Genomic DNA, 13,840 nt, shown 5'->3' with positions numbered 1-13,840 from the left:
TGGCATCACAGCTCACAGCAACCTCCAACTCCTGGGCTCAAGTGAGTCTCCTGCCTCAGCCTCCCAAGTAGCTGAGACCACAGGCGCCCACCACAACACCAGGCTATTTTGGGTTGCAGCTGTCATTGTTGTTTTGGTGGGCCCGGGCTGGATTCAAACCCACGACCTTAAATATATGTGGCTGACACCTTAGCCACTTTAGCCACAGGTGCTGAGCCATAATTACATAATTTTTAAGTGATTCTTTCATCCACTACATTAGCTAGTCTTTTAAGTGTTTTCCTTTGTGTGTATATATATTACACATATATATAATAGGTATACACATAAATATATATATATTTTGAGACCAAGTCTCACTATGTCGCCCTTGGTAGAGTACCGTGGCATCACAGCTCACAGCAACCCTAAACTCTTGGCCTAAGTGATTCTCTTGCCTCAGCCTCCCAAGTAGCTGGGACCACAGGTGCCCACCACAATGCCTGGCTATTTTTTTGTTGTTGTTGCCGTTGTCATTGTTGTTTTAGCTGACCCAGGCTAGGTTCGAACCTGCCAACCTCAGTGCATGTGGCCAGCGCTGTAACCACTGTGCTACATGCGCCGAGCCCCTTTGTATATATATATATATATTTTTTATGGATACACAGTAGTCATACATATCTGTGTACATTCCATAAAGATGACTCACATATTCCATGTTGACATAAACAGTGGAGAGAATACAAAGTCCAAGTACAAAGTCCTGTGGTATGCTCCTGGAGACTTCCTTTCAAGCTGACATTATAAAAAAAAAAATCAGCTTATCTGGTAGAAATATTTAACTAGCTTTGCAGCGACCTAACTTCTCTATTGCAGTGCATATTTTTCTATTTTATTTAGAGAGATATTGTATGAGGTTTTTGTCAACTATCTTGCTGAAATCAAAGTTCCTGTGTTTACTCCAGGTGCCTAATTATCAGACTAAAAATTCTATCAATACTTGCAAATAAAGCAAATAAAGTTACTCTGGCACAATATTGTCACCAAACTCTCTAATCTTCTAGTGGTCACTACTTCCTATTGTTGTTTTAATGATTTTTTTAAACATTTGAAATAATTATAAACTTATAGAAAATTTATAAAAGTAATATAAGCTTTTTTCCCCCTTGGTTAATTTTAGAGTAAATTGTCAACCTGACATTCAAAAATACTTGATGTGTATTACACACAAACAGAGCCATCCTCTTCTAGAAGCACAATACAACCATCATAGTCCGGAGCTTGGTATTGTTACATTACTACCACCTAGTCCCCATTCAGGTTTCTCAAATTGACCCAATTACAGATGGTTGTCATGTCTCCTTTGTTGTCTTCTGTCTGGAACAGTTTCTCAGTTTTTCTTAACTTTCGTAACTTTGACACTTCTGGAGAATACAGGCCATTCATTTAGTAAAATGTTCTTCAGTTTCTGTTTGTGTATTGTTTCCTGATAATAAGATGGAAATTATGCACTTGGGGTTGGAAAATCACCATAATGGCACTGGGATCTTTTCACTGCATCCTGTGAGGTGATACATAAGACAGGCTTGTCCCATTCATGATCATGCTCGCTTTGACGGCTTCACCGAGGTGGTGTGTGCCAGGCTTGCCCAGTTTTTCCCTTTGTGACTAACAACTTTTTTATGGGGAGGTGTTTTAAAACTGTGTAAGTATACTATTCTTTATCAAATTTTCAATGTATTCATTTATGTCTTTATGGGCTTATGATTTCCTATTTGATTCAGTTGCTTGTAATTTATTGTGTTGCTCAAACTGTCCTCAGTTTGGTTATTGGAAGCTTCTTACATCTGTCTTTGGTGTCCTTTTGAAAAGTCCCATCATTCTTTTAGCACTTTTTTGCTTTATGGCATAAAAAAGATGTACTTTTCTACTGCAGCCCTGTGGATTGGGCATTTCCTAGGGAGCCCTGGTTCCTCTTATAACAGAAAGGTGTTGAAAAGCCAAGATCTATGTGCTAGGTGTGCTGATTGCTATTGTGATATTGTCGTTCCCAGGTCTTTCAGTGAACAGAGCTAAGCGCACACACACACACACACACACATACACACACACAAACATACTTGCACTCAAGATACACATTTCCATCCATAGCTGTATTTATAAATTGAAAATTATGAGTTTGACAGATTCCAATCCAATATTTAAAATTTGTTCTAGTTTTCTCCCTTATCATATTTGTGAATTCCTTTTTCAGACAGTGAGAAAACTGGCTCCCATTACACTTAACATACTTAGAGTTGAATCTAGTTACTCTCCCTAATGTCTCTGTGAGCACTGAATTAGCAAATACTGGACCAGTTGTTCAGAGAGGAAATACAGGGTTCGGCCCCTGCACGTCTCTGGTCACAACATTTTTATCAACTAATCAATATATAACCTTGTTTTGTGTGTGTTTCTATTTCAGGGCACCTTATGTAATATAGATTGTTGATTCATTAACATTGACCTTGTGGCCCACAGCACTGAGTAAAGCTTATTAAACACACGTATTTTTTCCATAAGGCATGTAAGCATGTCACAGCCTTCTTGTGCTTAAGAACCCTAGACAGCTCCTCAGCTATATGCTTGGGGGCCATTTTAAACAGTGACATCTCTAAAAACAAAGTGAAAAATGTTTTTAAGAAAACATAGCACTAAGTAGATTGTGGAAAGGACCCTTGTTTACAGCATGAGAGCCGAAACGAAGGCAGGACAAACACCCTGTTTGACCTCATCTGGGGACATGCACAACTCAAGCTTTTTGCCATTCCGTGCATGTCTAAAACGTCCCAGCCTGCAGAACTGTGAGCTAAACAAACCTCCTTCCTTTAAAGATTGCCCAGCCTAAAAAAAAAAAAAAAATTGCCCAACCTCAGGAATTGTTATATCTGAGGAGATAAGGAGTGGTGGTGTAGCGCTTGTTAAGAATAGCATCAGGATGGAGTTGAAGCACATTCTTCTTAAAGTATCACAAGAATGGAAAAACAAGTATCCGAAGTACTCATTACTAATATGAAACCAAAAGATAAACAACTGCATGCCCACATAAGAGAAAAACACAAGTATATTCAAGTGGGGGGGGCGGTATAGGGGAGGAGGGAAGATTAGTAAGTGCTCACCTAATGTGCTCCATGTAAGAATGAAGGGCTCAACTACAACTTGAACTTTACCTTAGAAAGGCAAACAATGTAACCTAATCATTTGTACTCTCACATTAATCTGAAATTTAAAAAAAAAAAACAGAAAATAAAAAGGAATGGGATCAACTAGACTAAACTACAGCTCAGTTCTTCCTTTATTATGCTATAATCTTAGATCCATCAGAGTATAACAGTAAAAAGTCTTAGAGTTTTTATTTTTCTTTTGTAGTGCACCAGAGTGCTATAAGGAGCTTTGGCCCTATTAGAGAGATTTTCCTGAGACAGATGAACTCTTGTGGGAAACCAAAAATGAGGCATTTATTGTAGTATTAAGGCTGTTATTGCCCCAGATTAAGTTGACAATGCTGATGAGGTAACTGCTGAAGAATGAAAAGCAGTCTAAAAGAAACCTAAGATAACTTCTTACAATCATCCCTGCCATCATGGAAAACTCTCCCTAGCACTTACATTGAATTTAGGCGATGTTATTTTGATTACAGGCCACAGTTCCTAGGCTGAAATAGTCCAAGCAAATTGTGACATTGCAACCTGCTGTAGGGCTGAGGGTTGACTGAAATCATTGGCAGTTTGTTTGGTTAAGTCGTGGTCAGCCACTGCTCTGCTTAAAACAAAGCACCTTGCTTCCTGCATGTGATCACTGTCTCCTAGGCCCCTTGGTCCCTCCCTCCTTTTCTACCCTGACCTACTTTAAGGAATAATTAGGGGCTTCCCAGTCACCAAGAGGGACCAAAGGCCTACACACCTGTCAAGTATGCTGGGAAATTTCAGAGAGAGGAGGAATGTGAATTTTTCTGGCTTTGCTGGTATGGCCCAAGAGAAATTAGCATCTGGATTCAGCTAATGAGATTGAGGCAGGTTCACCTGGGCAAGGAGCACTAGCATGACCTGTGGGTGGGGTCCTTTGGGCCATTCAGTGTTTTGTTGGTTTTCAGTCTGAATGTGTGGCAGGAATTGATATGTTACACACTCCTCTTTCCTTATCCGGTAACTGCCGTAGGAGAGCCTCTTGACTGAGGAAATCTGCATGTAGGAAAGTGCTAGTGGCTTTGAGGCCACAGTCCTAAGGACCCCCTGGAGTGACAAAGTTTATTTGACTGCTGATTTTGCTGATGGAAGTCTCTGACAAGGGGAGGCAGCCTTCTGCTGGAGGTCGTACCCTTCCTGTCATGGCTACCACACACACCCATTTTGAGTACTGGGCCCTTGTTAGAAGAGACTGACCGATAAAGGCATTTTGATCACCAGCCTGAAATAACCATTTTGGGGTGCGTCAGCTTAGACAGAATGACTAACAGGGTGGGAAGGGCTCAATAAGTCTTGCTTGTAAAGATTGCCACTGTTCTGGCCCTAGAAGGATCTTGGCTTTATACAAAAAAAGTGGTAGCTATTCATCTGGGAGAAACTTTATATTCCCTTTCCCCTTCCTTCCTTCCTTCTGACTTTTCTGCCTAAAGTAAAGCCACCAGCTCAATGAGATCCTCAATTCACAATTTCTCCTAAATGCCTGGCCTGATTAGCTGGTGGTTTAGCTCCCATAAGCTAAAACCTCATGGGAGTTCTCTAAGCTGCTGTTGCATTTTGGCCTCTGTGTTAACTACGCAGAATGAAAAATGGACATAGTTGCTACACTAGGTAGGCAGAATTCAAGGCCAATCTCTTATCTCTGGCCATAGTTCTCTTGATGAACCTTGTTACATTTGCAGTAACTCTTGGGCTCTTGCCACTGGCTAGGCTAGCTCATTGATCTGTATTTGGAAACCTACAGACTGGCGGATTGAAAACACTCCTCTCTGGGACTGTGAAATGTGGAAATAAATCACAGCTGCTGATGCAACCTCATGGCCTCTCCAGTGGATGTCCATGGTAAGGGCCCATTCTCTGATGAGGCTGATTAGAATCACGCTGCTGACCAAGCTTGCACTGCACCAACAGACACCTTTGCTGTCTGTGTGCATCGCTGCACTAGACACAGTGCACACCCATCATCACTGACAGGGCACGGAAATCTATGCATTGGAGGCGAAGGCTACCACTGCATATCCAACCTGTGACTCCTGCCAAAAGCTGACACCTTTGACTCCCAGTGAATGAGACCATGCTCTTGGTATATTGATTACAATGTACTTCTAACCCACTCTTAGTTGGTGGTACCTAATTGCTATTGATCCTTTTATGATGTCATTGGCCTAAACCAAATGAGCTAACTCTAGCCACACCATTGTGGCCCTTGCAACTAATCTGTATCATGCTTTTGACTTTCTGGACCATTTGCAGTCTGATAATGGTGTACCTTTTATTGCAAAAGCCACTTAATAGTGATCAAGGTACTTGATGGACCTTCTTCCATGGGCTTTACTATCCATAGGCAGCTAATACAGTTGAGCACTGAATAATCACCTCAAAATTCAACTGAAAAAGATCTCTCATTTTATCTATCTCCCTTACCTCATCCTAGTCCACAAAGTGTGGTACTGGGTATTTTGGTTACTGAATGTAGCTGTCCCCAGCAAGGGAGCTCTTCTTGGCCACTTTCTAGGTAATGATAAGAACAAAACGGGTGGGATGAAGGGCTTATAAACCTGTTTTGAGAATTCAAGAGGTCCACTCTGAGAATTCCTGGGCATGATCTTCCTTTCTTTTCCCTAAAGGCAATTATAGGCTGGGTTGGTTAGTGCACCTGCTGAGTGGCAGCCCAACTAAAAGGGGACCTAAGGGATTTAAACTTAATTCTGGTTCAGACACATGGCTCTTGTGTGTTAACTAGGGTGACCAGATTTTAACATTGGTAAAGTGGGACAACATGGGGGGGCGGGGCCTGACAACAATGCACACTTTGATAAGCAGTTCTTGATAATCACTTCTCAACAATTATTTGTTATTATTACAGTTTAACATTATAAAATTAACAAAAATAATATAAAACTCATATTCTGGCAAAATAGCCACATGGCAGCCGTAAACCGTATATTCCCTTCCTGTTCTCCCGCCCATTCATGCATTCTTTCCAAAAATCAGGACTTTTTAAAAATGCCACAGGACAAGGGACAAATTGTTTTTTTTTTTTTTTTTTTTAGACGGAGCCTCAAGCTATCCCCCTGGGTAGAGTGCCATGGCATCACGCTCACAGCAACCTCCAACTCCTGGGCTCAAGCGAGTCTCCTGCCTCAGCCTCCCAAGTAGCTGGGACTACAGGCGCCCGCCACAACACCTGGCTATTTTTTGGTTGCAGCCATCATTGTTGTTTGGCGGGCCCGGGCTGGGGATTCGAACCCGCCACCTTAGGTGTATGGACAAATTGTTAAAAAGCGGGACTGTCCCGCCAAAAGCAGGACATCTGGTCACCCTAGTGTTAACATGGTCCCAGATCATAAGAATAATGACCATCTGGTTGAGAATATTGTTGCCTGGGTCCCCCAAAAGTGCCCAATGTGGACCAAAATGTCTCCTTGCAGATATAATGAATCGTTATAAGTTTTATAGAAGTGCCCTTGTCTTTTCTGCACCTTACCTTTCTAGACAAAAGGTCTGGGTGTGAGTAGGAGGTGACTGGGAAAAGGAATTGGGACACACTGTTTTTTTCTTGGTGTTGGAGATAGATTAAACAACTCCAGCACTAGGAGAAGGAGTATCTTAGAACTTGGGAGGCACAGGAAAGGGAGAAACATTAATGATCTTCTATCTTTCAGCACTATCCCCTATCTTTCCTTATAAAGGAAAATACTCTGGTGAGGCTTCCCTGAACTTGCAAAAACTTCAAATATGACTGACTGTTGGGTCTGCCATATCTCTGCCAGAAAGTCTCACCGCCATTGATTGTTCGTCTTTATAATCATAATAAGAAGCCTATTGAAAACAGCAGGGATGACCCACTCCTGCATTTCTCATGCAAAACATGTCAATATTTCTAGCTATCTTTTCCACTCCCATTCTTGTAACGTTTCTTAGTCACTTTGTAGGGTAGGTAAATGCCACATAGCTGGTGGCATGAACAAACAAGACAATTTGGACTGTCCCCAGGAAGTCCCTCCATAAATAAAAACTATACTCAATAATTCAAAGTGAACTAGCAGCCCTAAGACCCATGAACCATCTGGAAAGCCACAATGGAGGTACTGCCACAAGGTTCAGAAGGTGCTTTCTGACTGATGCGTATCTTACTTGGGGCTCCAATAATTACACACATTTTCTTTCCAGGTGTACCATGTACACCCCAGACTAAGTTTCTCATGGAAAAGCCAGGCAGTAACTTACTTCGTCTTAGAAATACCTTAGAGTGATTTACACCTTAGTGATGGTCCTAAGGTAGGTTGACCTTATCCTCAAGGCTGGGTGTGGTGGCTCAGGCCTGTAATCCTAGTACTCTGGAAGGCCAAGCCAGGTGGATTGCTTGAGCTCATGAGTTTGAGATAGCCTGAGCAAGAGTAAGACTCGTCTCTACCAAAAATAGAAAAACTGAGGCCAGATGATCGCTTGAGCTGACTTGGAGGCATAACTGCAAGCTATGACACCACAGCACTCTACCCAGGGCAACAGCTTGAGACTGTTTCCAAATAAATAAATAAATAAAAGCTTCAAGTGTTTAAGGAAACACCATCAGTAGATCACAAAGTCCTCAGCTAAAGAACTATCCAAAACAAAGCCAGGATGGCCTGCTCCTGCATCTCTCATGCAAAAACACATCAACATTACTTGGAGGAGTTTCTCAGAGGAGTAACTGACTAGCTATTTGTGTGTTATTCCTATAATGTGAAGCATTCAATTAGAAGAAATGGAACAAAACTTGTTCTAACTTTAACTGAAATGATCAGTGACATCACATTGACTGACAAACCAGTCTCAACTCACTGCTCAGGGTTGTTATGATTGATAAAATTGCCATAGATTTCCCCCTTGCAGGTCACAACACATCTTGCTGTACTTGGATTAATACCTTGGGCCAAGTAGAAAAATCAATATAGAAACAACACGTAGGAGACAGCCAAAATAGATCCTGATGGTTTGTGAGATTTCTTCAGCTGATTGGGGCTGGAACCTTGGGAAACACGGTTATTAATGTTGTAGGTTGACCTTACCCTGCTACTTGGGGTCTTGTTGACAGTAGCCTTATTAATGCTCTATGCTTACATCCCACATTTGAGTTTCCTCTCCTATGTATAATGCAACCTGTGTACAAAGATCACCTAGTCCTATTTGCATCACCCTGTGGAAATTAGGGCTTAGGTAAATGGTGGAAGAAAATACTGATGCACTAGCCACTGATATTGCTGTCACAAAGTCCTTTGTTTCTAATGTAGGAGTCTTATGTTTTCTACTGGCTTTAATGGAATTGTTAGCTTGTAAGTAGGGGAAAATCTTAGATCCTTCACTAAACTTGATAGATTATATAACAACTCAGATAAGCCACAGTGTTGTTCTGCTTGAACTTTCAACTTATTTTGGGAATCAAAATTGAAAGAATTATTTGGATAAAATGGAATGATGATTTTTGAGGCACAGTTTCACTATGTCACCCTTGGTAGAGTGCTGTGGGGTAACAGTTCACAGCAACCTCAAACTCTTGGGCTCAAGTGCTTCTCTTACCTCAGCCTCCCAAGTAGCTGGGACTACGGGTGTTTGCCAAAATGCCCAGTTATTTTTTCTTGCAGTTGTCATTGTTGGTTAGCTGGCCCAGGCCGGGATTGAACCCACCAGTCTCGGTGTATGTGGCTGGCGCCATAACCACTGTGCTATGGGTGCCGAGCCAGACAAGGCAATATATTTTTTAAAAAACCTCTCAGCTTCTCATGTAAAATACTTCAACAAAAATACTTGCTATGAAACTGTTACAAAACTCCTTAATACTTCCCCCAATAAAACAAAAGTATTATTTTTCCCTCAGAAGCATTATAATCCCCTGGATTTCTAGATGACTTGTTTCATGCATAATTTTGAAAATCAGAGAGCACCTACAATTTCTCCATGGCTCATTTGCCTAGTTTACACAATGTGATGGCAAACTCTTCCTTCACATAAGGAAACCTCCTAAGGTTAGGAAACACATTACAAAGGTCTGTTTTGAATAAGTTTGTCCACTGAAAAGAAATCACTAGGCTTGGAGTTTCACACAAAGTAAGACGAAGCCTGAGTCTACTTATCAAAATATTTATCCTTGTATTCTTATGTTTCTAGGAGAACCAGTTTTACCACTTCTACAAGATATTCATTCAATGCTTGTCTTAGGGACTGTGTCTCAGGTTATCAGCAGTATGCTATTTGTAAGAAAGGTCAAAGGAGACTAGTCTTCAAATATTTTCAGGCATTTTCGTAAGGCCTTAGGAAATTCCAGATCCTAGCAATACTTACCATCTACCGGGAAAGAGTCACCATGAAGTTTATCTTGAGTATTATAATAAACTCAGAATTAGAGAGACTATGTAGTGAAATGTCATTTGATACTTGATAACATTGCGGCTCTCTTCATGGGACAGGAAATAAGAGGAAAGACGCAGGTGGTAGGAATGATCCCACCAGCTTTCTGTACAGTAGTTCTAACCAGGGACCATTTTGCCTCCCACAGAACAGTCAACACTCTAGAGACATTTTTGATTGTCATGCTAGGGGTCGAATGGGGTTGCTACTGGCTTTTAGTGAGTACAGGCAGAGATTCTGCTAAACATCCTACAACGCACAGGAAAGTCTCTCACAGTATAAAATTATTTGGCTCCAATTGTCACAGCTTCAAGGTTGAGAAACCCTGGTATACAGGAAGGATAAAAAATAGGGAGACTGGTGGCGCCTGTAGTTCAAGCAGCTAAGGTACCAGCCTCATACACCAGAGCTGGCGGGTTTGAATCCAACCTGGGTCAGACAGACAACCAAAAAATAGCTGGGCATTGTGGCAGGCGCCTGTAGTCCCAGTTACTGGGGAGGCTAAGGCAAGAGAATTGCCTAAGCCCAGTAGTTTGAGGTTGCTGTGAGCAATTCTACCTAGGGCGGTAGCTTGAGGTTCTGTCTAAAAAAAAAAAAAAAAAAGAAAAAAAATAGGGAGATGGAATATTTCTGTAGCTTGACTGTGGTGATGGTACACAAATCTATACATGAATAAAATTGTATAGAACTAGACACACACATGCACACTTGTGCAAATGACTGCAGGTTAAAAATATGGTGAAAACTGAGTAAGATATATAGAGTAGTTAACATGTCAGCTTCCTGGTTTTGATATTATGCAACAACAATTTGAGATGTCTTCATTGGGGGAAGCTGGGTGAAGGGTACACAGGACTCTTGTACTATTTTTGCAACTTTACTTGCCTATAATTATTTCAAAATAAAAGATAAAAAAGCTGTGTTCCTCAGAGCAGCTGGCTGCATCTACATACTTTGTGCCACTGTCTACCCTCTCTGTTTCTCTTAAATTATGCCATGCTTGTTACAGCACCAAGAAACTGTGGGTCCTACTTAGCAACTTTTTCCAAATTTGATGTTAATGTATTTGCAATCGGCTCGGCACCTGTGGCTCAAGTGGCTAAGGCGCCAGCCACATACACCTGAGGTGGCGGGTTCGAATCCCCAGCCTGGGCCCGCCAAACAATGATGGCTGCAACCAAAAAAATGGCCGGGCGTTGTGGTGGGCTCCCGTAGTCCCAGCTACTTGGGAGGCTGAGGCAGGAGACTCGCTTGAGCCCAGGAGTTGGAGGTTGCTGTGAGCTGTGATGCCATGGCACTCTACCCAGGGGGATAGCTTGAGGCTCCGTCTCAAAAAAAAAAAAAAAGTATTTGCAATCTACCCAATGATTTTGGTTGGAAAATTAATGAGCACCCCTCCTCACCACTACCTCTTCTCCAATTTGAACATTTTAACTTATTTCTGTTGGTTCTGAAGTAGCCCTAGAGATATTCATGAACTTTTCTAGATGGTGCACCCACTTTGACATTAGTGCCCGAGGAGAGCTTCCATTTTTCCACTACTGTTTCTATCTCATGATGCTGTCTTTCTCAACACACCTAACAAAAATAGTATCCATTCCCTGAGGCCTGGTTCAAATAATTTCCTTCAAAAACCTTCTTGGACTCACCCACATTCCCTTACTCCAAATAGGGTGTGAATAATGTTTCCTTCCTCTGAACTTCCACTGTAAAGCAAGTAAGTTCTGAGATAAGCATGTGTGTGCATGGATCTACCCATCTATCTGTCTATGTCACTATACTATAAACTTTAGGACAAAGGAGTATAAAATATGATCTATAGCTTTATGTTTCTCTCTAGTGGAAAACATGACAGTTTAACAATTCAACAGCAAATGCTCTCATGACAAGAAATTAGGCTTCACACTGCATGGTATGAATGATGATTAAGACTTGATCCCTGTTTTCAAGCACCTTGTATAATAAAGGATATATGCACATTAAGTATAAAACAAAACAGAATGTGATGATGACATAAAAAAGGCAATACAATTATGAGAATATAGGATTTAGAGAATATTTCTGATCCAAAGATACTATTAGGAAAAAATTGTTAGGGAAAGTCATATTTTAGTTGAGTCTTGAAGGATAGGTAAAATGACAGGGCAAAAATAAGGGGGAAGAATTTCTACTTGCAATAAATGTTGTGTTAAAGGTTTGAGGCAGGAAAGTGTATGACATGTCTGGTGAGCTTAGTTGACTAGTATGGTAGACACAAGTGAGGAGCAAGGTCTTCTGGTCATAGAGAGTCCTGGACAACATGCTATAAGGTTTAGACATTATTCTAATAATTTAGTTAGTGCAACTGGATTTTCAAGCAGGTATTATGACCAAGGCTTAGTTCTAGAAGGATAATATACAGCATCACTACAAAATACAGTTGAGAATGAAGACTTTACTAAAACAGAGGAATCTTTAGATTATTGCTGTAATCTAGGCTGGAGTTATAAAGTGTGAATTAGATTGGTGGCAGGAGAAACAGTGTAAGATAATAGAAACTATGCTACAAGTGAATTCTGGAAATTACAACATAAAGTTTGTAGGCTTGGGCATCCAAGAAAGGTTTTAGAAAGGAGGTAGCCGTAATGTGTGCAAGTGGGTGGGGTAATGACTTGTGAAATGATCAGAGGGCAGAAAATGTAACCTACAAGTGCTTCTAGGGATGGTAATAAACATGTTTGAATGGAATGGCGTCTATACGAGTAATAAGAGCATAAGAGCAAAGCTTGAAAGACAGATTAGGAGCGGGTTGTGGAAGGCCTTGAATTCATAGTTAAGAAGCTTGGGCTTCCTTTCGCTTGAGATACCAAAAAAAAAAGTTATACTTTATTTTCCAGGCAATGGGGAGTTTATGCCACATTTTGTGGAGGGTAGTTACATGATAAAGACATATTACTACACTTTATTTTCCAGGCAATGGGGAGTTTAGAGGGTAGCTACATAATAGAGACATATTACTTATACCACTTACTTGATATATGTGCTGTCTTATATTAAAGGTACGTCAGTTCCCGGATCAGAAATTTAAAGTTTGCCAGAGAATACTCAATAAATTTTTCTTGATCGAATTGAATCATTTTGTCAAGGAAGAATTTTCTTTTTGTGAGAAAAGGCATACAAATTTATTAATGACAGGGCACAGTGTGATTACTCCAAGAATTATTTTATCATGTGAATAATCATTTTTCTTTTTTTTGAGACAGTGTCTCACTTTGTTGCCTTCCGTAGAGTGCCATAGTGTCACAGCTCACAGCAACCTCAAACTCCTGTGCTAAAGTGATCCTCTGGCCTTAGTCTCCGGAGTAGCTGGGACTACAGGCACCAGCCACATTGCTCAGCTGTTTTTTTAGAGACAGGGTCTTGTTCTTGCTTAGGCTGGTCTTAAACTTCTGAGTTCAAGCAATCTACCCACCTTGCCCTTCCAGAGTGCTAGGATTACAGGTGTGAGTCAATGCACCTGGCCCAATAATTTCTTATCAATATACTTGGACCCTGAATAATGGATTTTCTTTTCTTTTTTTTTGTTTGAGACAGAGTCTGTGTCGCCCTCAGTACAGTGCTATGGTGTCCCAGCTCACAGTAACCTCAAACTCTTGGGCTTAAGCCTCCCAAGTAGCTGGGACTACAGGCACCCGCCACAACACTTAGCTATTTTTTGGTTGCAGTTGTCATTGTTGTTTAGCTGGTCCAGGCTGGATTCGAACTCACTGGCCTTGATGTATGTGGCCGGCACTGTAACCACTGTGCTGTGCATGCCAAGCTGAATGATGAATTTTCTTAAAATGAGACCTCTTCAGTGGGAGCTAACTTGTAAAGTCCACTTGCTTCAGGTGTTTTATGAGCTAGTTCACTTCAAGTTGGTAGTTTCAATCGGCCATTTCCAGGTATTTACAGCAAGAAAGGTAGCAAATGCTATAAATCAAAGTTTGTTTTTTTGATACTTGGTCATTAAACATTTACTGGCACATCACTGCCTATTTCCCTCTCCTCCCTCACTCTCCAACTATACTCTTTAAAGTTTTTTGACAGCACAAACTATTATTTGTTTTTGTATCCTCAATACAGTATTCACACATCCTGTTCGATTAACATTTGTAGCATGGAGACTTTATGTCCTTCATGGTCACATGGATGGAGCTGGAAAATGTTCTTCTTAGCAAAGTATCACAAGAATGGAAGAAAAAGTATCCAATGTACACACCCCTATTATGAAA

This window comes from Otolemur garnettii, unplaced genomic scaffold (genome assembly GCF_000181295.1).
Source record: "Otolemur garnettii isolate 467f Iridium unplaced genomic scaffold, OtoGar3 scaffold00006, whole genome shotgun sequence".
Taxonomy (NCBI): Eukaryota; Metazoa; Chordata; class Mammalia; order Primates; family Galagidae; genus Otolemur; species Otolemur garnettii.
The sequence above is the reverse complement of the archived record's forward strand: the minus strand, read 5'-3'. Positions refer to the sequence as shown.